The 23,606-nt window shown below is 40.1% G+C and overlaps 1 protein-coding gene across 2 annotated transcripts in view; it reads right to left on the minus strand.

Annotated features, from left to right (window-relative positions):
• AKAP1 (A-kinase anchoring protein 1) overlaps window positions 1-23,606 on the minus strand; it is a 50,695-nt gene that overhangs the window by 24,872 nt on the left and 2,217 nt on the right. The window lies entirely within an intron of this gene.

Consider the following 23,606-nt stretch of genomic DNA (forward strand, 5'->3'; position numbering starts at 1 on the left):
AAGGGAGAGAATAGAGGGAGAAGAGAGCCTTCTGGATTACTTAAACTGCAGAGATCAAAGAAGACAAGGACACAAAAAGGGTAACTGGATCAGTTTGTAGAGAGAATTTTTCTGAAGAGTGAAAAGCTAATAAACCCAAATGTGAGAGGTTGAAAAGTGGAGAGAAAGTAGAAGCAGAGAACAGAAATTCTTCTTAGGGTTTTAGCAGTGAAAAGGACAGAGATGAGGTTGTTTTGTTTGTTTTAACAAAGGTAAGATCTAAGTATGTGTTTTTGCTTCCTTGAACCAATCAGCAAATGAGAACTATGTACCAGAAGCTGGGGAGAGAAATACATGAAAATACAGTTCTCCAGCTCCAAGAACTTAACTTTCTTGAGGCTACTGATTAACTTGCCAGCTTTTCTTTTGTGATCACTCACTTGATTCTTTGTATTCCTCCTAAGCATTTAATGCCCACACTCCTTATATCACACCAATCCCAGGCTCAGATACGCATATTCTGTCCCCACTATACACTTCCTCAGGCATGGAGAGCAGCAACCTTCTGTATTCTCCATGAGTACTTTCGAAGTCATCAGTCAGTATAGAGGATTAGGCTTGGTCCATCCTCCTTAGACAACTTTCCTCATGTCCTCTCTTCTCAAGGATTCCTACAGGCTAGGTTACAGTCAACTCTATTATTCACACTAATAGTTGAAACAATCCCAGCAAATTCAAAATTCAAAGAACTCATGTCTCATCTGAGTTTTAAATGCCAATCTACTTCTAAAATGAAATTAAAATAAGTTAAGTTAAATATAAGACCTCTCAAGGGAGACATTAAGAAAACTGACTTCTTAGCATTTGCCTGTTATTCAGCCTTCCCAGAAAAGGAGCTGGGAAGCACGGAGGTTAAAGACAGAAATTCAAAGGTCCAAGATATACCATAATATTCATGGCATTCTTTTGTGGTAGCAAAAGTAACCAGACGCTATGACAGCGAAGGAATGTTTTGCTTAAAATTTCCCCTTTCTTATGAGGGAAGGTTTTCTATGGATAGAGATGTTTTTAGTGCCAGAGGAAACTCTTCCATGGAGCAAAGACCTTCCATCCATGTAAATTTAGCATCCACTCAGCAATTTATAGCCATAAAGACCTGTTTGGGGGGCTAAGAGGTTAAGTTACTTACTCAAGGCCACACAGCCAGAATACCTCAAAGGTAGAAAGTAAATCCAGATCTTCCTAAGACCACAGAGAGGCCCTTGCTGTCTATCGGTGTTTATAAAATGTTACTGAAAAAAAGGTAAGATAACTAAGTTCTTACCCATCTAAGGATTAAGTACAGTCATGCAACCAAACAAGATCTGCCTTATGTGAAACCAAAATCTCATTAGACAAAGATTTATAGATCAGGCTGCAAACTGAGAAGTAATGCAAAGGAAAGGGCTAGGGTTAAAAGGCATTTATAATCTTTGCCTGAAGGCTTGTGTAGGTTGGGTCCTCATATAGTAAAGCCTCATAGAAAGTTTAGATTTCACTGGATTTAGAGAATCTTTGGGGAAAGTCTAGGTATCCTAGCATAGGGAACACAGAACAGAATGTGTGGAATCTCTTGATGGAGGGAGGAGAAAGGGAAGCATGTAGTGAGGCAAAGAAAGGTTGACTTGCCTAACTCTTAGCTGACTTGTACTAGTAAGACTCCAGAGCCCATCCTCTATTAAATCCTATTCTAAGTGTTTCTTCCTGGCAGAGATGGCCCTAGTTCTCAAGAATTATGCCAATACGGTAGAAGCAAGACCTTCCCGCAGCTCCAGCTTCCACCCTCCCCAATCCATGTAAAAAGGGGACTCTAAACAAACTTTGGAGCTGCAGAACCCACATAATGACACAGAGAAGCTAACCTCCCGCTGAGGACAGCCCGGCAGGCCGAGGGCTCTGGGAGCTGAGCCCAGCCCCACACCGAGGCTTTAGCCCCAGGGCGCGCCTGACCAGCCACCAGCCGGAGGGACTCCAGATCAGCAGCAGCTGTGGCCGTTTCCAGATTTATCAACACATAGATGCGAAGGACAAAGTGAGAGGTCAGTGCAGTCTGGACTTTGGGACCCAGTAAGTGGGAGTGCATGGCTTTTACCCCTGGGGCGAGAAACCGCTGAGACGCCAGCACAGCCTGCCAGTGCCACATGGGGGCTTCAGCTCCTGGCCTGCAGAGTGTAGGGGGACCAAGCACCAGTCTGAGGGGTAATCACTCTTGCTTTAACCTGCTTGGATCTGGATTGCAGTCTAGGGTGGAGGTCCTGGGGTGTGTGTCCAGCTTGCCAGAGCGTGTGGAAACCTCAAAGAGGGCACCCATCTAATACCTCCAGCAGCTGAGAAAACCCCAGCGTTTGGGACGAAAACTCCCCTGTCTGGTGGCAGAGTCCTACTCTGGCAAAAAGCCCAAAAGTCAAATCATCGAGTGGCAAAATGAGCAGGCAGAGGAAACAAAGCAGACAGAAGATTCCAATGTTACACTCCTATTTTGGAGATAAGAAGGAGCAAGGCATGGAACAGGAGGAAATCAGTGAAGTCAGTACTCCTGCACCAAAAGCTTCAAAGGAAAATACAAGCTGGTTACAGGCCATAGAGGACCTTAAGAAGCAGATAAGAGAAGTGGAGGAAAAATTGGGAAGAGAAATGAGAACAATGCAAGAAAATTATGAAATGAGAGTCAACAGCCTGACTGAAGAAAATAATACCTTAAAAAACAGACTGACTCAAATGGCAAAGGAGGCTCAAAAAGGCAATGAGGAGAAGAATGCCTTAAAAAGTCGAATTTGCCAGATGGAAAAAGAATCTCAAAAGCTCACTGAGGAGAATCATTGCTTCAGAATTAGATTGGAGCAAATGGAAGCTAATGACTTTATGAGAAATCAAGATGCTGTCAAACAGATCCAAACAAATGAAAGAATAGAAGGCAATGTGAAATATCTCTTGGGAAAAACCACTGACCTGGAAAATAGATCCAGGAGAGATAATTTAAAAATTATTGGACTACCTGAAAGCCATGACCAAAGTAAGAACCTAGAAAGCATCCTCCAGGAAGTTCTCAAAGAAAACTGCCCTGATGTTTTAGAACGAGAGGGCAAAATAGAGGTTGAAAGAATCCACCGATCACCTCCTGAAAAAGATCCCAAAAAGAAAACTCCTAGGAATATTATAGCCAGGTTCCAGAATTCCCAGATTAAGGAGAGAATATTACAAGCAGCCAGGAAGAAACAATTTGAATATTGTGGAAACACAATCAGGATAACCCAGGATCTGGCAGCTTCTACACTGAGGGATCGAAGGGCTTGGAATGTGATATTCCGGAGGTCAAGGGAGCTGGGATTAAGACCAAGAGTCACCTACCCAGCAAAACTGAGTATCATGTTTCAGGGGAAAATATGGTCATTCAGTGGAATACAGGACTTTCAGGCATTCTTGCTGAAAAAACCAGAGTTGAATAGAAAATTTGACATTCAGATATAAGAAGCAAGAGAAGCATGAGAAGGTAAACAGGGAAAAGAAATCATAAGGAACTTATCAAAGTTGAACTATTAACATTCCTACATGGAAAAACAATAATAGTAACTTATGAAACTTTTCTCTGTAGTTGAAGGGATTAGATATATATATATATATATATATATATATATCTTTATATGAGGGTATGCGGGTACATGAATACATATGTGAATGTGTGTATATACGTTTACAGGTATACATAGATAGAGGGCACGGGACCAATTGAACAGGAAGGGATGATACTTAAAAGGTGAAATTGAGAGGTGAGAGGAGTATAATGAGAGGAGATGGGGAAAGACAGATTGGGGCAAACTATCTCATACAGAAGAGGCAGGGGAAAATGGTTGCAATGGAGGGGAAGAATAGCAGGGCAGAAGGGAATGGGTCAACCTTATTCCTATTGAATCTGGCTTGAGGAGGGAGGGAAATACACACTAAATAGGGGATCTCACCCTCCAGGAGAATGGGGGGGAAGGGGATGAGAGGGGGGATGATGGAAGGGAGAGCAGGCTGGGGGGGAGGGAAGTTGGAAGCACCCACTTTTGAAAAGGGACAGGATCAAAGTAGAGAATAGAACGGATGGGAGGGAAATGTAGTCAGTCTTTTACAATATATCTACTATGTTATTGTTTTGCATTAGCCGCACATGTACAACCTATACTGAACTGCTTGTCTCCCCAGTGGGGGTGGGTGGCAGGGGGGGAAGGGAATGAATCTGGGATTGAAAGTTTTAAAATCAAATATTCAAATATATATGTATATGTATATATATATATGTGTGTGTGTGTATATATACATATATATATTATTATTAATACCATCTTACATGTAATTAAGAAATGGGATGTACAGGCACTGAGGCATAGAGATCCACTGGAAAAGTCGAAACGGGTATGGGAGAAAATATGGGAGAGAGACATGTAATTAAGAAATGGGATGTACAGGCACTGAGGCGTAGAGATCCACTGGAAAAGTCGAAACGGGTATGGGAGAAAATATGGGAGAGAGCAGATTGGAGGTGGGGATATGTGGGACTGCTGTTTTGGGGGGATGGGTGGGGGAAAAACTGGGAGAAAATTTGTAACTCAAAATCTGGTGGAAACAAATGATGTAAATCAGAAGTTAACAAAGCATTAAAAACAAAAAAAAGAATTATGCCAATAGAAGACAACAGCACTCCTCTCCCCACAAAAAAATTCATTAGGTGCTTGCTATGTTGTCAGGCACTGGGCTAACTAAGTAAGCAGTGGAGACACAAAGAAAGCCACAACCCTCCCCCACCCCCAAAAAAATCCCTCCCTCAAAGAGCTCACATTCTAATGGGAAATAACTAGGTAGGTACAAGATATGTACAGTGCAAATATTAAATTAAATAATCTCAGAGGGAAGACACTAGGAGGGGGTGAAGGTGAGAAACAAACAGCGAAAGGCTTCCTACAGAAAGCAGGATTTGAGATGAGTCTTACAGGAGGCCAGGAGGCAGAGGTGAGGATGGAGAGTATTCTAGGCATAAGGGACAATCCAGTGCAAAGGTATAGAGTTGAGTGACCTTTTCAAAGTAACTTCATGCAAAGTACATAGAGGTGAGCAAAATATAAGACTGGAAAGGTAATAAGAGGTCAGACTGTGAAGGACATTAAGTGCCAAATTGGAAATTTCATATCTGATTCTAGAAGCAATAGGGAACCACTGGAATCTGTTGAGTGGGGGGCAGGGGGTAGCGTTGACTTGGTCAGACCTATACTTTAGGAAAACCACTTTGGTAGCAGCTTCATGGAGGATGGACTGGAGAAGGAAGAGACTTGATCCAGAAAGAATGGTAGGCTATGGTAATAGCAAAGACACAAGGTGATGAGGACTTGCACCAGGGTGGTGGTGTGGGTGGAAATAATTTGTATATGAGAGATCTTATGAAAATAGAAATGACAAGATTTGAAAACATACTGGATATGAGGGATGAGTGAGAGAGAAGAGTCCAAGATGACAGTAAGGTTATAATCCTGGGTGACTAGAAGGATAGTGGTATCCTGGACAGAAATAGTGAAATTGGGAAAAAATACGGGGAAAGAAACATGAGGTCTTTTGGGGACATGTTAAAGTTGAGGTGTTTACAAGGTCATCTAGGTCAAGAGATCCAACAGGCAACTGAAGCTCAGGGGAGAGATCAGAGCTGGATATACAGATCTGGGAATCATCTATATAGAAATATTAATTGAATACATGTGCATCGATAACTGATGAGATCATTGAGAGCATAAAGGAAAAAAGAGGGCCAGGACAGATCCTTGGTCTATCAATGAGAGCTCTGGCAGGTCCAACCTATCAAGGTGGACTGATAACATTGGCAAGCATTTATAGAGCATTTAAGTCTGCAAATGTCATCACTTGATCCTCACAACAAGTATATTATTCCTACTTTACAAATTAGGAAACTATATCGTGTAAAGGTCAAGTGAATAACCCAGCAAGTGGCAAGTCAGTGTCTGAAGCTGGATTTGAACTCTGCTTGTCCTGCCTCCAAAGTCCAACAATCACTCCAACAATAGTTGGAAAGATGGAGTTCATTGGTTGTCTATTATCCAAGTCCCAATTTAATTAAATGCAACTGACTTGGTCACCAGATTTTTTTTTTCAACTAACTTTATCAACTCATGAAATTCTTAAAATGAGTGGCAGTGGGAAAGGGGAGGAAATTACAGCTCTTAGAAGTCTGAAGGTAGGGGCAGCCAGGTGGCACAGTGAGTAAGAGCACCAGCCCATGTAACCTTGAGCAAGTTACTTAACCCCAATTGCTTTAAAAAAAAAAAAGTCTGAAGGTAGCTAGATGGATCAGAGGCCACTGGGTTCAAATCTGAGCTCAGACACTTAACTAGCTATGTGATCCTGGCAAGTCATTTAACCTGTTTGCCTTAATCCACTGGAGAAGGAAATGGCAAACCCAGTATCTTTGCCAAGAAAACCATGGACAGAATGATCTACAGGGTCACAGAGTCAGACATGAATGACTGAACAAGAAATTTGAAAGTCAGTATCACCGAGATCTTGCAAATAAACACTGATAAATAACTGATGATAAATAACTGATCTCAATAAAATAAAAAGATTTAGGAGCAAGACTGCTTTTTAAAAAATTCCCCTTCACAGACCCCTTAAAAAAAGTTAGATTTCTAAGGACTGAGAGAACAGACAAGAAGTTTAGGGATAAGAAGAGAGAACCAAGGGGCAGCTAGAAGGTACAGTGAATAGAGCACTGGCCTGGGAGTCAGGAAGAGCCAAGTACAAATCCAGCTTCAGACACTCAACACAAAATTAGCCATGTAACCTTGGCCAAGTCACAAACACCCTACCTTCCCCGCTCCAAAAAAGCAAAAGAAAGAAAGAAAGAAAGAAAGAAAGAAAAAGAAAAGAGAACCCAGCATGACTGTGATGCCACCTTCATTTTTCAGGTGGTCAACCATATTTCCCTAAGTATCAGTCACATTTTCTAAACAGGACTACCACGCCTTCTCTCTCCTTCCCTCCTCCCAGGGTGGCTTGTTCCCGTAGTTTCAGTGTGAAGGGCATAGTTTTGTTCAGCTCTCCTACTTCACAGTCACTCAATGCAGGGCTATCACCAATTCCAGAATTAGATTGGGAATGTCTAGAACCAGCTGTCAGCAGCCAGGATAGGGAGGTATGTGTACGATGATTATTTTTCCATGCAAGCAAGATCACTGTCCCATTTATACTTTTACTCAGCACTAGGCTTCTAAGAAAGGGTCAACTCACCTACCCCTCAAACTCCTAGTCGGACTGTTCTCTCAAAAAGCTATTCTTCTCACCTAGTGCTACTTTATCAGGCCAGAGCCATCTATGATACATAGCTGCTTATGTTCACACTGGTGGCAGAGAGAGAGAGAACTATACCAGAAAGCAAAATAGACTTATTCTAACAGAATAGCAATCTTGGATTTAGAACAATGAACTTTTTAAGTTATCTAAACCCAACACCTCATTTTATTTCTCAATTTCTTGTAACTATTTCAGGTCCGTCAATGTTTGTACTTGAGACTTGGGTACCCAAGGATCACTTTAGGCCTGTAATTAGAATACTATTCATTATACAATGCTACTCTGTAGGGCAGTATATTTGATTGCAAGGAAAGCCTTTCCCACCTTGCCTATGAATAAGATCATTCCTGCTCAAGAACAGCCAATAACTCCCATAAAGCCCTGCCCTTTCCTTCTATCCTCTGGGATCTGAGCCTAAACTTGAAATGTGTAGCATCTCATGTGGACATTCAAGTAATTCTTGTACTAAGCACATTAAGCATCCCAGCCTGGACAAACACTGTCCTAGAGGGTTTTGTCTTATTCCAAATAGATGCAGGCCCTTACTGCTACCTCATCTCTTTTGTCTTCAGGGGTAACCCTTTCTGCTAGTGTTCTCAATGAAAGTTAACAAGGGCCCCTCTCTCTACCTCCTTCCCAAGGAGAAAGGCCTGAGGTTTTTGTTTGCCACTAGGGAGTTATATGGGCAGCTAAGTGGAGCAGTGGGCCTGCAGGCAGAAATATCAGAGTTCAAGTAGGACCTCACTAACTGTGTGACCCTGAGCAAGTCACTTAATGCCTGCCGGCATAAAACGAAAGAAAGAAGTGGCAAACCACTCCCATATCTTTGCCAAGAAAACCCCCCACACAGTTGGTCCAACAGGGTTACAAAGAGTTGGACATAACCGAACAAGTGAACAAGAGAGTTATGATCTCTCAAAAAAAAAAGGATGTTTAGATATATCTTCCAGTCAATTTCCAGGGACAAGTTCAACAAACGTTTCCTAACAAGGTAAGACCAAGTACATTAATAGATGCAAAAGCTTTATTATAATTTTACTTTGAAATAAAGATTTTTCATCTTATCTATTTCCTTTGAATTATGGATTTTTTTTTAAATGCACTATATCAATAGAAGCAGCTTGGTCCTAGGAGATAATCTTAAATTCAAGTCTTTCTTGTGTTAAAAGGCCCACTAAGAAGAAGGCAGAGGATACCAAGATTGCCCTCAAGGAATTTAATTTCCACTGGGTTATACAATTAAGACAATCTACTCTTTGTTCTTTCTACAAATAAAAGGATATTAAAGGAAGACAAAACCCATTTCTCCAAGTAACTAACTTACCTACCATCAAATAGAAAATGGATTAGATTGATTCTGCTCAGCTCCAGATGGCAGAACTAGAAATAGCAGATAGAGAAGATTTTAAGCCTGATATGAGGGAAAGCTTATGATGTAGAATTAGTTGCTTGGGGAAATAGTCCTTCAGTAAAGTGGTCTTTGACTATCCCAGAGAACTTTATCATGCACATGAAAGGAACACCAATAAGCTTTGGAAAGATGGCTTTAAAAATGAATTTTTTCCCTTTTTTTAAGCTCCATATGTCTTTAAGATTAAAGATGCATTACCATAGTTTTCATGGATAGAGTCTTAGATTGGTGTTCAATTTTCTTGCTGAGCCAGACTTGCCTTCACCCTTAGAACTGGCGTTTTCTTTTTGTTTTTTTTTTTAGATTTAAGCCTTTTCAAAAGGACTTAATGAAGCTATCCAGTGCATTCTTTTTAAATAATCTAACTTGATACTATTTCTTTGTATTCTAGAGAGGACTGCTATAAAGGAAATGATTTTTTGAGCACCCTTCCCCGATCCTAGGAGCTCAATAGGGTGGCATATCAGAACTTTTTGTACTACCAAGGAAAGGCAGTCACAGGAAGGAAAAAACCTCTGGTTTTTCCACTGCTTTTCAATCTTCAGAGGAAACAGATAAGAGAGCACTGAACTTGTGAATCAGGAGGCCCTAGATTCAAATCCTACCACAATGACTATTAGTTGGGTAGCTTTTCTATAAAAAGTCTCATTCTTCACCACCATTTCTACCCACCCAAGGTTAAGGGCTAATCACCTCACATGTCCTGCACCACACACCTAAAAAGAAAGATTATCCATAAAATGAAAAAGAGGGAATGCCTCAGAGAAACTAAGAAAACAAAGTGTAGAGAACCACCATCATGAGGGAAAACAAAACACTTCTGCCCAGGAGGCTGGGGGAAATAGTTTCTTCTGTGGATCGAAAGGCTGGAGGATTGTAGCAGGTATAACACTGCAAAGCAGTTGGGGCTGTCCCTGTACTTCACTTCCCACTTTGTCTTTGTTGTGAGGGAGGTTATAAGGTGGAAGAAGGGGGTATATGAGAGAAAAGACTAGCTTAAAAAGAAAAGGCAGAGATAAAACTTTAAACAAAAGGTCCCTAGGATGAAAACACCAGGAAAAGCCCAACCCTAAGGGGAAGATTAGGCTGTTTTGGATCTGAATGCATAAAGTTTCTGTTGGCTTATTTTTAGCAGGACCATTTGCCTGGGAATAGAGGCTTGCTGACTTGACTAGTTGCCAAAACAGTCGTAGAAGCCTAAAAGCAGGCCTGTGCCACGCCCCCAGACAGTCACACCATTCATGTGCTTACTAAGTTAGAAGGAATGCCCCAGAAGAGGCCTAGTACCACATTAAGCCTTAGAATACAGGGTAGAGCAATTGTCTGATGCCACAGACCTGCTCAGAAAAGCATCTGTCAAGAGACTGTGTCAAGACTGTCCTTGCCAGAAACTACAGTTTTGAAAGCAATCCACTGCCTTCAGCTACACTTAGGTATTAAAACTGGCAGAAGAATGAAGCAGAAGAGTCCTTTCCCATGTGACTAAGGCAATATGACTGTGGAGTTATTACCGAACATACAAATGCATGTGACTAGTGGGACCTCAACCAGTAAAGAGATAGGGTTAAGGATTAAAGAGTAATAATTCTTGCTCAGAGGCAGTCTGTGCAAATGTAAGAAGCACTTTGTATTTTGTGTTCTAAAAAAGAGCTGTCAGACATTGAGAACAGAATTTTCCCCACTTAGTCAAAGGACAGAGGTTTATGTCCAGAGACCCTCCCAAGTGAGTACCTAGGGATAAGGGGTAGAGAGATGCTCCTCAGTTTGGTCATCTCAATAGTAACAAACATTTAGAACAGATCAGAAAATGAAGTTATTTTCATCTTTAAAAGTTAGCTGGATTGTCACTACCTTTCTAAATTTAATATATGTTTTCTCCCAAAACTAACAGAAGTTCAGATTTATATGCAGAAAATAAAAGCTACAAAGTGGACAGAATGACTTCATATATATATATATAAAATCGTTATCATACTGCTTTTTTCTCAAAGGGTGGGAGAGGGGCAGGGAGGGAGAAAAATTGGTTGGAAGTCAAAAATGTTTTAAATGAATGTAAGAAAAAATGTAATGCAACTGGGAAATATTTGATGAAATAAATTTTTAAAAAAAAATTTTTAATATAGGCAGGAAGAGAGCAAGAGACTAACCTTAGAATGTAAGAGTGGTTAGGAGGGAAAGCAGACTAGTCTAGCCCCTTGATTTCACAATTGAGGAAAGAAAGTAGGGCCCTCAAATTGTCCAAGGCTACCTTGGTAAAGAGGACACCAGATCAGAAGGATTAGGGTTCTAATCCTAGTTCTGCTATTAGTAAGCCATAGGACAGAGAAAAATCACTGTCCCCTCTCACCTCCTGTTTTTCCTCCAATGATCTCTTCTAGCTCTGATTCCATGGTTCTAAAATTCCACATTCTAGAGTGTTTCTGCCAACACCTGTTTTAGGAGGATAATAACCTCAACAATGACTTTAACTATTACAGCATCTATGTACCTTTTCCTGAAAATTTAAGAGAACCCTTTGATAAGAATTTCCAAATGTTAAATCTGAAGTATGGAGTAGTAGAAAGAATTCTGGCAAAGAAGATAAAGTGGGGTCAAGAAGACCTGGCTTCTTTCAAATCCTGCTTCAAACACTTACTAGCTATGTGGCCAAGTTTCTCTGAGACTCAGTTCTCTCATTTGTAAAAACAGGGATTATACAAATCTAGCACTTAACTCATAAGGTTATTGCAAGGAATTAAATGAGATAATGTACAAGAACACTTTAAAGCATTATTTATATGCTAGCTATCAGTCCTTAAGGACCCGTCAAAATGAAAATATTCAATCTACATCTGAGAGCTATTCGTGAAACTGATGTTACTCTACTTGGATACATGGTTATTACCCAGTAGACTAACTTAGACATAAATTTAGAAGTCAACATTTTGGGATCCCATTAGGTATTACCAGTTAAATAACCCACGCTTCAACAAATACTTAAATTCTTGCTATGTACAAGGTACTACTATGACAATTAGATATTAAGATCTGGTCCCTATCTACCATGAGCCTAAAATCCAACAGAAGATTTCGGTACAAGTTACAACAACACAAGGCGTTACATACAATTCCCAAATCAGGAGTGTGATGGAGAGAACACAGAGCTTGAGAGTCTGAACACATCCATTTTAAAGTCAGGCTCTGCTTATTTCTTGGGTGACTCTAGGCAAGTCCGTCACTTCACTGCACTAAATTTGTTTCTTCATCTGTAAAGTGAAGTTAGACTCTGACTTCTCAGATTTCTTCAGCTCCCATTCCTATGATTCATATGAGAGGTAACAGTACTAGATGAGTTCAGAGGAGGAGTGAGATGATTAGGGAAGACTTCCTAAAAGGTAGGATCTCTGAGATGGGGCTTGGAGGATAGATAAGTTTCTAATGGCACTTGGGGTGGGGGGTGGGGGTGATAGGGATAAGGGAAACTAGCCAAAATATTCTAGATTGAAAACAACCCCCCAAAAAACCCTAACATACACTAAAAGACAGAGAAGCCAAAACAAGACAGCGAAGCCAAAACATTGATGTAGCAATGAGAACAAAAGGGTCAGAGAAAAACAGAACAGGCAAAATAGTATTGGACAGTAGACTGTAGAAAGCATGGAATGCAAAGCTAAAAAGTTCTATCTTCATTCTATAGGCTACTTAGAATGGGGAACCAAGGGAAGTAAGAATGTATCCAAGTAAATTATTATCTAAACCCTTGTGTGCAGGGTGAACCCATAAGAAATAATATACTATGTATCCTCCAGGCAAAATGGATGCAAGTCCTTTTACTCTAAAGAGATGTTTTAGAAGATAGAAGGCAGAGACATGAACAATAAAAAAGGAAGCAAAGTGAACCACTTTCCTGGCAGCAGATGCCTCCTACCTTGCTGGAGATGGTGTTAGATCTAGTCACTGAGCTTGGGGATGCCACGTTTGGGCCCTTTCCCCCCAGCCACATGGCTGTGGGCTGCCACCCAGGCTAGGGTTTAGAGTGCCGGAGCCATGCCTCAGGTTTCTATAGGGACTCCAAGAGCAAGCCTGGTGTTCAGAGTACAAAAGTGGCCCTAATAAACTGACTTGTAGCAACATCTTAAAAGTTCCAAATTAGCTCACAGTGGGGCTGTGATGTTGGTTACACCCTATTGTTTCCACACCCTTGATTATGATCACCTAGGAAAAGCAGCTACACAGCCTTGATCCCTAGTCTGTCCTCTTAAGGGGCTGAACTGCTGAACTTGTTACAGACCAAACAGCCTATTCACGCCAATCAGCCAGATACATGTGCCTCAGGAGCTGCAGATACCTAACATACCATTTAGAGCTCTGCTCAGCTGGGGACCAAGTTTAATAAGTAGGCATGGTCAGAGAGACCAGGCTTGATCAGTTAAATGTCTCTACCCTTCACTCCCCACCATATGGAAATGTCAAATGTTGACAGAGGTCTACGGGAAGGTATAGCTGATATGATATGAAGACCATAAAACTCTACTCAGCCATCTCTGAACAAGACCAGGGTTCTCACAAAGCTTGAGGAGCTCTCTCTAGTCCAGTACTAGTTCAACTTGTAACTAAGGTAGAACTAAAATCAACAGGTAAAAGTTACAGGAAGGCAGATTCTAGCCTTGAGAGGCAATGAGCTCTTCCTTACCAGAAGGGTTCAAATTCACACAAGAGGCTAGAGGATGACCTTGGATTGCTGTAAGAAGAGATTCTTGAACTTGGCAGTAGTTGTAAGGTCCTAGATGTCATGTGGTCAGACTCTAAGATTCTAGAATTTTCATTCAAGAGATATCACCATAGGAAGGATCTGTGGTACAATGGAATGCTGGGTTCCAAGTCTGAGGATCTGAATTTGAATTCTAATGCCACTTAGTATTTGTTTGACCTGGCTACCTAAACCACTTTGACCTCTAGGCTTGTGTCTCCCCATCTGTAAAATGACAGTGACTAGACCCAAGTTATCTTCTAGCTCTAAATCCTATTAACAATATACTCATAGAAATTAGATAGGAGTATGAAGGCAACCTTAAGCAGACTCAGAAGAAGTTTAACAATTGAGTCAAAGCATCCTAGCTTCCTTGAGTCACATCTTCTCTTCATATCCCACAGTCCAAGGGCAGAAAAGAGAGAGACAGACAGAGACAAGGAGGGAGGGAGAGACAGAAGAGAGGAGAGAAAGCAATACTTTTTACAAAAGTCATCTTTTACTCATTGCAGGGAAGAGAAATTGCCAAAGCCTTCCCTCTCTTCAGACATTCTACTTTCAAAGAAAACACTCAGCTGGTTTCTGACAAAGCTCAATTCTATACTAGCGGTTAGGATGTTTTCTTAAGCATTAAGTGAAGTCCATGAAGAACTCGCATCTTCTAAGTCATCTCATGGCCAGACAGGACCACATGGGATATTCAGAATAAAAGGAACAGAGGTGCTGGTTTCTAGCAATAATGGGGCCTGGGGAATAAGCCTAACAACCCCTAATCACAACAGCATTAATGCTGAAAAGGAGCTGTTCAGAATAGTAGAGACTGTGGGTAAGTAATTGTAGAATTCTTCCATACAGGACATCCAGGGTGAATTCACTGTGAAAGTTGAAAAGCAAACTCTTTAGGTGATAATCACACTACTATCAATTCTTTTCAGGGTTTAAGCTATAGAGATATTACACTGAAATATATGCCTATATTTCTCAAAGGTTTTAGTGGACAAGCACAGGAGATAAGGAAGAGCTAGTCAACTTCTTTAGACAGTATGCTCCTCCTGTTCTAGGAGCACTCTAACCATCTTCTCTCCCTCTTGTCCCATACATAAAAGCCATTAAGTAGGATATGTTTGTTCTTGATATTGCATGAAGACTCAAAGCACCTGGATTCCTCATCCCTTGCACCAGTCGAGATGGGGTAAAAGAACTCTATCTCTACACAAAAAAGGGACAGCAGCTACCCTACAGCTTTTAGAAAGCAAATCAGAAGAGACTAAGAGAGACTTGAATACAATGGACTGTCCACGGTGGGAAATACAGGAAAGGAAAAGGGAAGCCCTCAATGCCTCAAGGACAATGTGCAGAGGCTGCCAACAAGCCCCTTCCCAAGACAGCAGGACCAAAACCCCACGAACTTAAAAGAAAGATAAAAATCAGTTCTTGATGCATTTCATAAATCCAAGGACAGAAGCTGCCTCTGAATTTGATGCCAGAAAAAAAAAAATGTATATCATATTATACTGACAGAATGCATACAAATGTGGGCAAACAGGAGTTCATTCATCCTGTATCACATTTCCTTGGCAAAGGTAGCTTGGGAAATAGCTACCACAAATAATTCATTTATCAACCTTGTCCTTTTCCAGAACCTCTCTCACCCTTTCTCCCTTCCACCAAAACCTTCAAAAGATGTCTGTTCCTCCCAAAATGTCTCCCCTTCTGACAGGTTCTGTTTTCTTCTTGGCCCCCAAATTCAGCCCTGGGTGTTTACATAAAGGGGGGCAGCTCAGCTCCCAGCAATGGCTACAAAACAGTAAGAAGGACCTGTTTTTCAGGAAGAACAATAGAGTTGTCCTAGTTCTTTAAAACTGCTCAGTGAAACAGCCTCGGCTCCTCGGCCAACATAAAGCCCAGCGACACATAGCACCTTATAAGGACAGAAGCCTCCCCCACTATCAGAAACAAATGCATGGGCTGCAGTTCTCAATTCAGGAAAGTAAAGGAGGCTGAGAGGAACAGAATACTTTATCTTAAAACCCAAAGATTTCATTCAGCACCATCCACCATTTTTGTTTTCCAAGTGTGATGTCTGATTCTATTTCTCTGCTCTAATAGCATCAGAAATACTTCATCTCTGCTATTCTTCAGTCCTTTTGTTTTCATCAAGTTGGCTTAAAAAACACACACCAGAGACTCAGAGAGGGATGGAGGGAGAAGAGAGTCTGTTGAGAATTCTGCTTTTGACTTCTTTAATTCTTTTCCATAAAGCCCCAAAAAACGATTTCCAAGAGGGAACGATGTCTATACTTCCTGTACTGAAGCTACTCTGGTCAAAAGCAGCCCTGGACCCTTTGACCATATTCAAGCAGTACTCCTGAAGTGGGGCTGGATGGCTAAAAATAGTCAAGCAGCACATGCTTGTAACCTATGTCAAAGTCAGAGGACAAAGCGGAGAAATTATATTCATAGCAAGACTGTGCTTCCCGGGAAGGATGAGAGCTGAAAACAAGTCTGCATGCAAATCTGCCTTGGTCCTAACCACTCTGTTCAACTAGGAAGTAAGTACTCACACTAGGCTCCATGTTTCTTGTGACTGTTCAATCAGTTTTCAAAAAGAATAAGCCAAGGGTGGGAAGTTATACAGAGACCAAAGATAAAGAGGGTAAGCCTATAAAAAGAACAGGCCAGGTCTGTTGAGAGACAGAATAGTGTCTTGTTACCATCTTACAGGCAGGAAAAATGGCCACCAAAAAAAAAGGAAAAAAAATTTAAAAATATAACAAAGTTGTGTAATTCTCCTAACTACTCTTGACCCAAGAAAAAAGAGATCAGGAATGTACCTCCCTCCCTTGGGGGAGGAAACAGAGGAAGTGAATACAACAAAAAAATACTGGTATAAAACCTGAATGCATTAATCATTTTAGCAGTTTTGAAGCTTGGGGCCTCCACTGCATTTTAGGCCTTATTTCCCTATCAAGTTCTAAAATTCCCACAGTGGCCTCTTAAAGCTTGGCACCTACCTCTCCCTCAGGTACTTGGATCACTATCATCTCAGTGGCTAAAACTAAGCATGCTGAAGGCCAATCTTATTAACCGGATATAGTATTTATAGGGATATACAGATCTGAGATATCATTTGTATAAGGAACACCCAGGGAAGGACAACACCTTCCAACACTGTTACCTAGAACATTATGACTTACTTGTCCAGAGTGGACTGCCAGGATGTGTTCAGTAAAGGGACTTGGATCCTGGACTTAAATATCCACCAAGCTCTGCTGCCTCATATGGATATTTATGTAATATTTTATAGTTTTCCAAGCATTATCTAATTTAAGACTGATAACAATCCTAAAAGGTCAGTACTACAGTATTATCTCTAGGCAAACAGATGCTCATAGAGATTAAATAACTTGCCCATGGTCAGCCAGCTTCTAAATGAGTCAGATGGGACATGAACCAGGTTCAGTCTAGTACACTATCCATTATACCATCTTGCCTCTGTACCTCTAGGATTGGGGTTCTGCACCTGAGACGAACAGATTTCAAGGAATTCACAAACTTAGAAGGGTAGAAAAATCCAGCATCTTTATTTCCACTAACTCTAACTGAAATGAAGCATCCTGAGCATTCTTCTGAGTGAGGATCCATGGATTCAACAGATTTCCCAAGTTACATGATACAAGAAAAGGTTAAGAACCCCAGCACTGAGGGATGACCTCAAGATTACCAGGAACCTAGTGTCTACTCTGTACAGGTGGTAGCTGTTTGGTCTGATTAAGCTGTTTTTGGAACAATTTTCTGAGCTATTAGAGACTAATGACACTTTACAGGCAATAGCCAGTAAAAGCTCAATGCAATAGCTCCTTTTTCAAGGGCCTTAACCTATGATTAGCATATGAACAATTCATTGTACACCTAGAACAGTGCTTTGCATAAATAAGTGCTTAAAAAATGTTTGCTGGGAAAGGAGGATATTTATAAGGCATCCCCAAATATACAGTAAGGAACATAAAATTCCCATAAAATATTTATGAAAGTTTTATTTGAATGGGGGAGGTAGGAGGGGACTGTGAAATATGGATGTTTTTATTCACAGGCCTTCACTCCCTTCAGCTCAGTCATTTTCATAGTCTTCAGGAATCCAGACAGGCAAGACCAAATGACCCCTACTGGAGTCACACTAGGCTTATTTATCCCAGCAATGAATGAACTTCCAGTAGCTTTCCACATGTAACACAAATATGGAAGCAGGAAATGTGCCTAAAGCTTTCTTGAATAGTTTTATGTAAACTGTCCAATTCTTTTACTGATGTTCAATCAATATTAATGAAGCACTTATTATTACCTGGAAAACACAATGTTAGAGATGCCAAATGAGCTAAGACTGTCCCTGCCTTCTTACAGCTTATAGTCTGTACCTATAGTTCTCAAAATGCAGTCTGGGGATCTCTGGAAACCCTAAGATCCTTTCAGGGGGCTCCACAAGCACAATACTATTTTCGTACTAATTTTTAATTCCTAATAAATGTAAAAGTCAATTAACAAAAGCTCTTTGGGGAGATGGTCCTCAATAATTTTTAAGAATGTAGGGGTCCCAAGACCAAAAAGTTTCAGAACCACTAGTCTACACCACTATGCTTGGTTCCAACACAAAGAACTAGGGCCAATGGGTACAAGTCACAGGGAGACAGTTCAAAGAAATCCAGAGGAAGAACTTTCTAATAATTAGAGCTATTCAAAAATAGAACAGGTTGTCATAAGGTAGTAAGGTGTCTATCACTAATACTTGTCAAGGATACTGTGGAAAGGAATCATGCAGTCAGGTGGTTAGAACCTCTAAAGTTTATTCCAATTCTAAGGCATAGAATTTAAACAGACTCTACTCAATATCACAATCCTTTATTATGATCATAACTGATCCAATTCCAATATGCCAACCGCTCAACCAAGCAAGACAAAAGCTTAATAAGCTAAAAAATTACTCTCATCCTGAACTGAATTCCCTCTCAGTGACTGGCTGCCAACCACAGTGCTCTGATACCTAAATATATAAGGAATTAGGCCTGAGAATCAGGGAGGTAGCAGAGCTAAAGAACTCAAACATTAAGTTATATTTCTTTTTACTGTGTATAATCCATTTAATTTAGCAGAAATTAATCAGACTGGGAATCCTAGTTAGATGAAAGATGTAAAACAAAAAGGGGTTCTGTCTGGTAAAAAGTTAAAGACAAAGTCTTCACAAGCCCCATATGAATCAAGGCCAAGAGCCAGAAGGTGTTATCACACTATAAATGTTTTCACAAGCCAAACCTGAAAGCTTGATGCCTACAGCATGCTCAAAGTTGGCATAGCCTTTCATTTGCTGTCACTATTCTGTGGGTAGTTAGTCCCTAGACTTAACTTGATCTCTCTACTTCATAATTTAATGACTCCTGCTCTCCTAACCTGTGCATCAGGGCTCAGTTGTACCTTTTGGTATGTTGCCTCAGAGAAGTTCAACAAGTAATTTGTCACCTGAGCTATCGGATTTGTGCAGTTACTTATTACCAAGTTTTCCTACTTAAGAGATTTACATATTTAGAAGAAATATATATCAACAAGACATGACAAGCAGAGGTCTGTCTACCTGCTTCCTTAGTTACATAAATAGGGAAGGGGAGAAATTGAAGGAAAAACATTTCTAAATGGTACAGCATTTAGGTTGATCAATGAATTGATATTAAGTATTAAAACAAATTTTTTTCTGCTCTGAGCAGCAGAACATGCCTGTACCAGATGGGAAGAACTCACCAAGAAAGCAAGCACCTATAGTTCTTGTTCATAAAGAAACAAAAGTGGGTATCTACCACACAAATCCAGGCAAGAGGCTAGGAGATAAGACTGAATGGGATGAGAGATGCCCTTCTGCTGATGTTATTACAACAAGAAGTCCTTCTGGAAAAATGCCCAAAATCAAGGAACAGAAAAAATGGAGGGAGCTCTTAAGCTACAGGAAAAGCTATGTTGCTGTTTTATTTTGTTTTCCTTGAGGGAGAGAGTAAGTGATACAGTTTCCAGGAAAAACCTGTACCTAGAAAGAATCCACTTAACTATTACTAGACAGCAGATGGTTCACAAACAAATGCTGAATATTTTAAAAACCCCTGCAGTCTTATCCTTTGAAGCCTTAAGCACAAACCAAAGAAGGTAAAGAAAAAAAAAATAGCCAGGCTATCAGAATAAGTCTTTTTGTTTCTTTGGCAAGTATATATTCCATAGCACCTCTACTTCCTACTGAAGTCAGTAACAATGACTTTCCCCTCATCAAGAGAAGGGGGGAAAAGCCCACTTATGCTGACTAAGACTTAATCTATGGCAAAAATAAAATCGGCCCTTATTATGCTTTCTCTGGGCCAGCCTTGAAGGATTCAAGCCTTGTTAGTGGATACTACTCCTGTCTCTCACTTTCACCAAAGCCCTAAAAAAAAAAAAAAAAAACTATCTGCTACAATCTCACTAATACTTCTGATGCAGGACTAGACCCAAAATAAACCATAATGATTAGTAGTTCATATTTACATATTGCATTAAGGTTTGCAAAGTGCTCTACAAACATCTTTTTTATCCATAAAATAACTTTGTAATATAGGTGCTATTATCCCCATTTTACAGAGGGAAAACTGAGGATCAGAGGGGTTAAGTGACATGCTCAAATATCATACAGTTGGTGTCTCAGGTGGGATTCAAATTCAAGCCTTCCTTAACGAGTCTAGTTTGCTGTTCACCATATACTAGTGGTTGCCTAATCTGCCCTCACTTCTGAGAATGTTATTATAAATGTAAAAAAAAAGTAAAGCAAACAAAAAAAAAAACCCAATTCATGTTGTCTCTGCATTTTGCAAGAGGGAACTCATACTCTATGCAGCATTTCTTTGTTAGTCTCAGTCCTCCATTTAGGGACCTATATTAAACCAAAATTTGGTAAACCTCTAGTCATAGCTCCCATTTATATATAAAACATTGTAAGGTTTTTCAAAGCACTTTACAAATATTAAATTCTTATTTGATTCCTACAACAATTCTAGGAAGCAGGTGCTACCATTATCCCCATTTCACAGATAAAGAGAAAGAGGCTAGAGAAAGTTGCTTGCCCCAAAGGTCACACAGGCTAGTAAGGATCTGAGGCAGAATTAGGGCTCAGGCCTTCCTGACTCCAAATCTAGCCTTCTACTGACTCTGTCATCTCCAAATTTGTACTGCAAGAAACTAAGGGACTCTATTAGAGATAAAGAAAAGGAAGTAAAACAGGCCAACCAATGAAAATATCAAGACTCATATACGGCCCACACAAGGTAGGTTCAGTGCCTGCACCACCTGCTACCCAAGCCTATCCAAACTGCTCTAATGTCCTGCAGTCATCCAATCCCTATAACCATTTTTTACTTTATGTTATATCTCCTTCATATGCTTCTTAAAGGCAAGGACCATTTTTTTTTATTCCCATGCTTCAAACAATATCAGACACATAGTAGCACTTGGTGTTTATTAACTCTGTGGAACACTTCTACTTCTGTTTACAGTTATCCAGACCAGTGCGGCTTTTTAGAAGAAACCAAGCACCTCATTCTGTAGGTATAAGAACTGACCCAAGACAAGTGAAATGACTTGCTCTAGGTCTCAGCAGTCTGGATTCAAAAGAGGTCTTCTGATTTCAAACGCACTTAGCATACAGCTGAAAAGATGCCAGAAAACAAAGCTAAATTAAACATGAATGTTTTGCTATCATCCCAACATGAGACACAAATATTATATATAGAATATCTATATTCTATATGCATCACACTTTCGCACGTGCATGTGCTCTCTCTCATTCACACACACACCCCCCCTACCTACCTGAGAATTAAGCCTCACAGCTCACATTTGAGAAACTGACAGCAAGTATTAAGTGCCTACCACGTGCCAGGAAATAGAGATACAAAGACAAAAATAAAAGTCTCTGTCCTTGGGAAGTTTACATTCTATCTATATATAAATTGAAGGTTAAGAGGGAGAAACTAGCCAAAGAAACTTTGCTAGCATGCTGTGAAATGCTAGCAAAACTAAGCGTTGCTATCCAAGTATGATCAAGCCAATTCTCCCCTAACACCAAGTTCCTGAATTTTTAGGAAGGTTAAGTACTAAGTTTACCCAAGCAACCCATAAGTCAAAGCCAATCTGAGTCAAGGCTTTTAAGAAATTTCATAAGCCTCAAGTTATTAGTCAAAAGCAGCTATAGTTTCATAATCTCAGTCAGTCCAAGCAAAAGGTCCATGCAGTTCACTATGGTTCAAAGGGAAATTGTTTTAAATATTGATGCTCAGAACCTGACACTGGAATCTCATCACCAATGTCCTTGGGAAACCATGATAACTGGGCCTTTCAACTCAAGGCAGGCAGCCTTTCCTAAAGTAGCTACAAAAACATTAAGTCAGGGCTATGAGGCTGGGGAAGGGTGGGGAGGGGTGGGGGAGTGGGAGGGATAAGATATGAGAAGTGCTGGTCCACATATATTCAAGTATTTCCCATATTTTTTTTAATGCTCCAAATTACTAACAATTAGAGAAATGCAAAATTAAAGCAACTCTGAGATTCCACCTCATACTATCATTGGCAGAGTGGGGGGGAGGGGGAAGGAAAACAAATGTTGGAGGGATTCTGGGAAAAGAGATACATGGAAGCACTGTGGGTGGAGCTTTTAACTGGCACAGGTATTCTGGAAAGCAATTTGGAACTATACCCTGTAAATTACTAAACTTTTCCTATCCTTTGGCCCTGTGATACTACTATTGGGCACGTTCTCCAAAGAGATCAAGTTAAAAGGAAAAGGTCCTATATGTACAAAAATACTTATAACAGGCTCTTTTTTTGGTTTTGTTTTTTAGTGGCAAAGAATCAGATTAAGGGGTTCAATCATGGCATATGAATATAAGGGAGTGCTATTATGCTGTGAAAAATTAATCGGTTACAGAGAAAACTGGGAAGATCTGTATAAACTGATGCAGAGAGAAGTGAACAGAACCAGGAGAAATATTTAACATTAACAATACTGTAAATAGGAACACTTTTGAAAGCCTCACACAATTATCAACTGTTTTTCCAAAGGAACAAGAATGCTCCTGACAGAGAGGTGATGAACTAATATGAAGAGACATACATTTTTGAACATGGCCAACACAGGAATGTTTTGTTTAGACTATGTATATCTGTTACATGGCTTTTGTCTTGGGGCTAGGGAAGCTTGAAAAACAGGAAAAATGGGGGTGGGGGGATTAAGCACCCATTTAACCACTGCTAAACTCACTTAAGTCAATTATTTACAATTTCTGGAATATCATCTAATAGCACCCTTATTGTAAGAATTACCCTAGGAATTCTAGTACCTTCAACTTATTTGCATATAGGTGGTAGGATTTCAAAGGGGTCTTATTGTTGGTGATTCTCATTTTAATAATCTAAACAAGTTCTCTTTTTCACTGCAAAGAGTGATGTATATTGGACTGAAAAGTGGTTTCAAATCCAGGCTACACTACTCTGTGCAACTATGTCTTTTCCCAACCACTTTACATTTATTCTGAACACAGGTATGTATCTATACACATTGTCTTCCTCATAGGCTGTAAGCTTCTTGAAAGCTGTGATATCTTTTCCTCATTTTTTCTTCGTATCTCCAACATCTAACATATAGTAGGCACTTAAAAAATGCTTGTTGTCTTCAATTCTCTTTGCCCCAGTCTCTTATCAGCCTGTATTTGTATCCCTAGCAGCTTATCCAGGAAAGGGAACATATAAGGGGCTTAATAAATGCTTGTTAACTGATCTGTTTAAAAAAAAAAAAAAAGAGGTGGTTCAACTAAAGAATCTCACCCTAGCATTACACTTCAGAAGTCATATAACTAAGATAAAGCCCTTGTAAGAACACAATCCCATTTACATGTATTTTAAATACAAATAATTACAAGCAGATATCTTATTTGTAATAAAAATTATTATCCTATCTAATTTCTTTGCCTCATGGATTTAAAAAACTGCAGTATCAAGTGATATGGTTTGGTCCTTTGAGGTATTCTTAGATTCTGGTGCTTCTGTTGCTACATG

Source organism: Petaurus breviceps, unplaced genomic scaffold (assembly GCF_028583685.1).
Source record: "Petaurus breviceps papuanus isolate PSGF00001 unplaced genomic scaffold, PetGlider_PUasm1.0 90750, whole genome shotgun sequence".
In the NCBI taxonomy this organism is placed as follows: domain Eukaryota; kingdom Metazoa; phylum Chordata; class Mammalia; order Diprotodontia; family Petauridae; genus Petaurus; species Petaurus breviceps.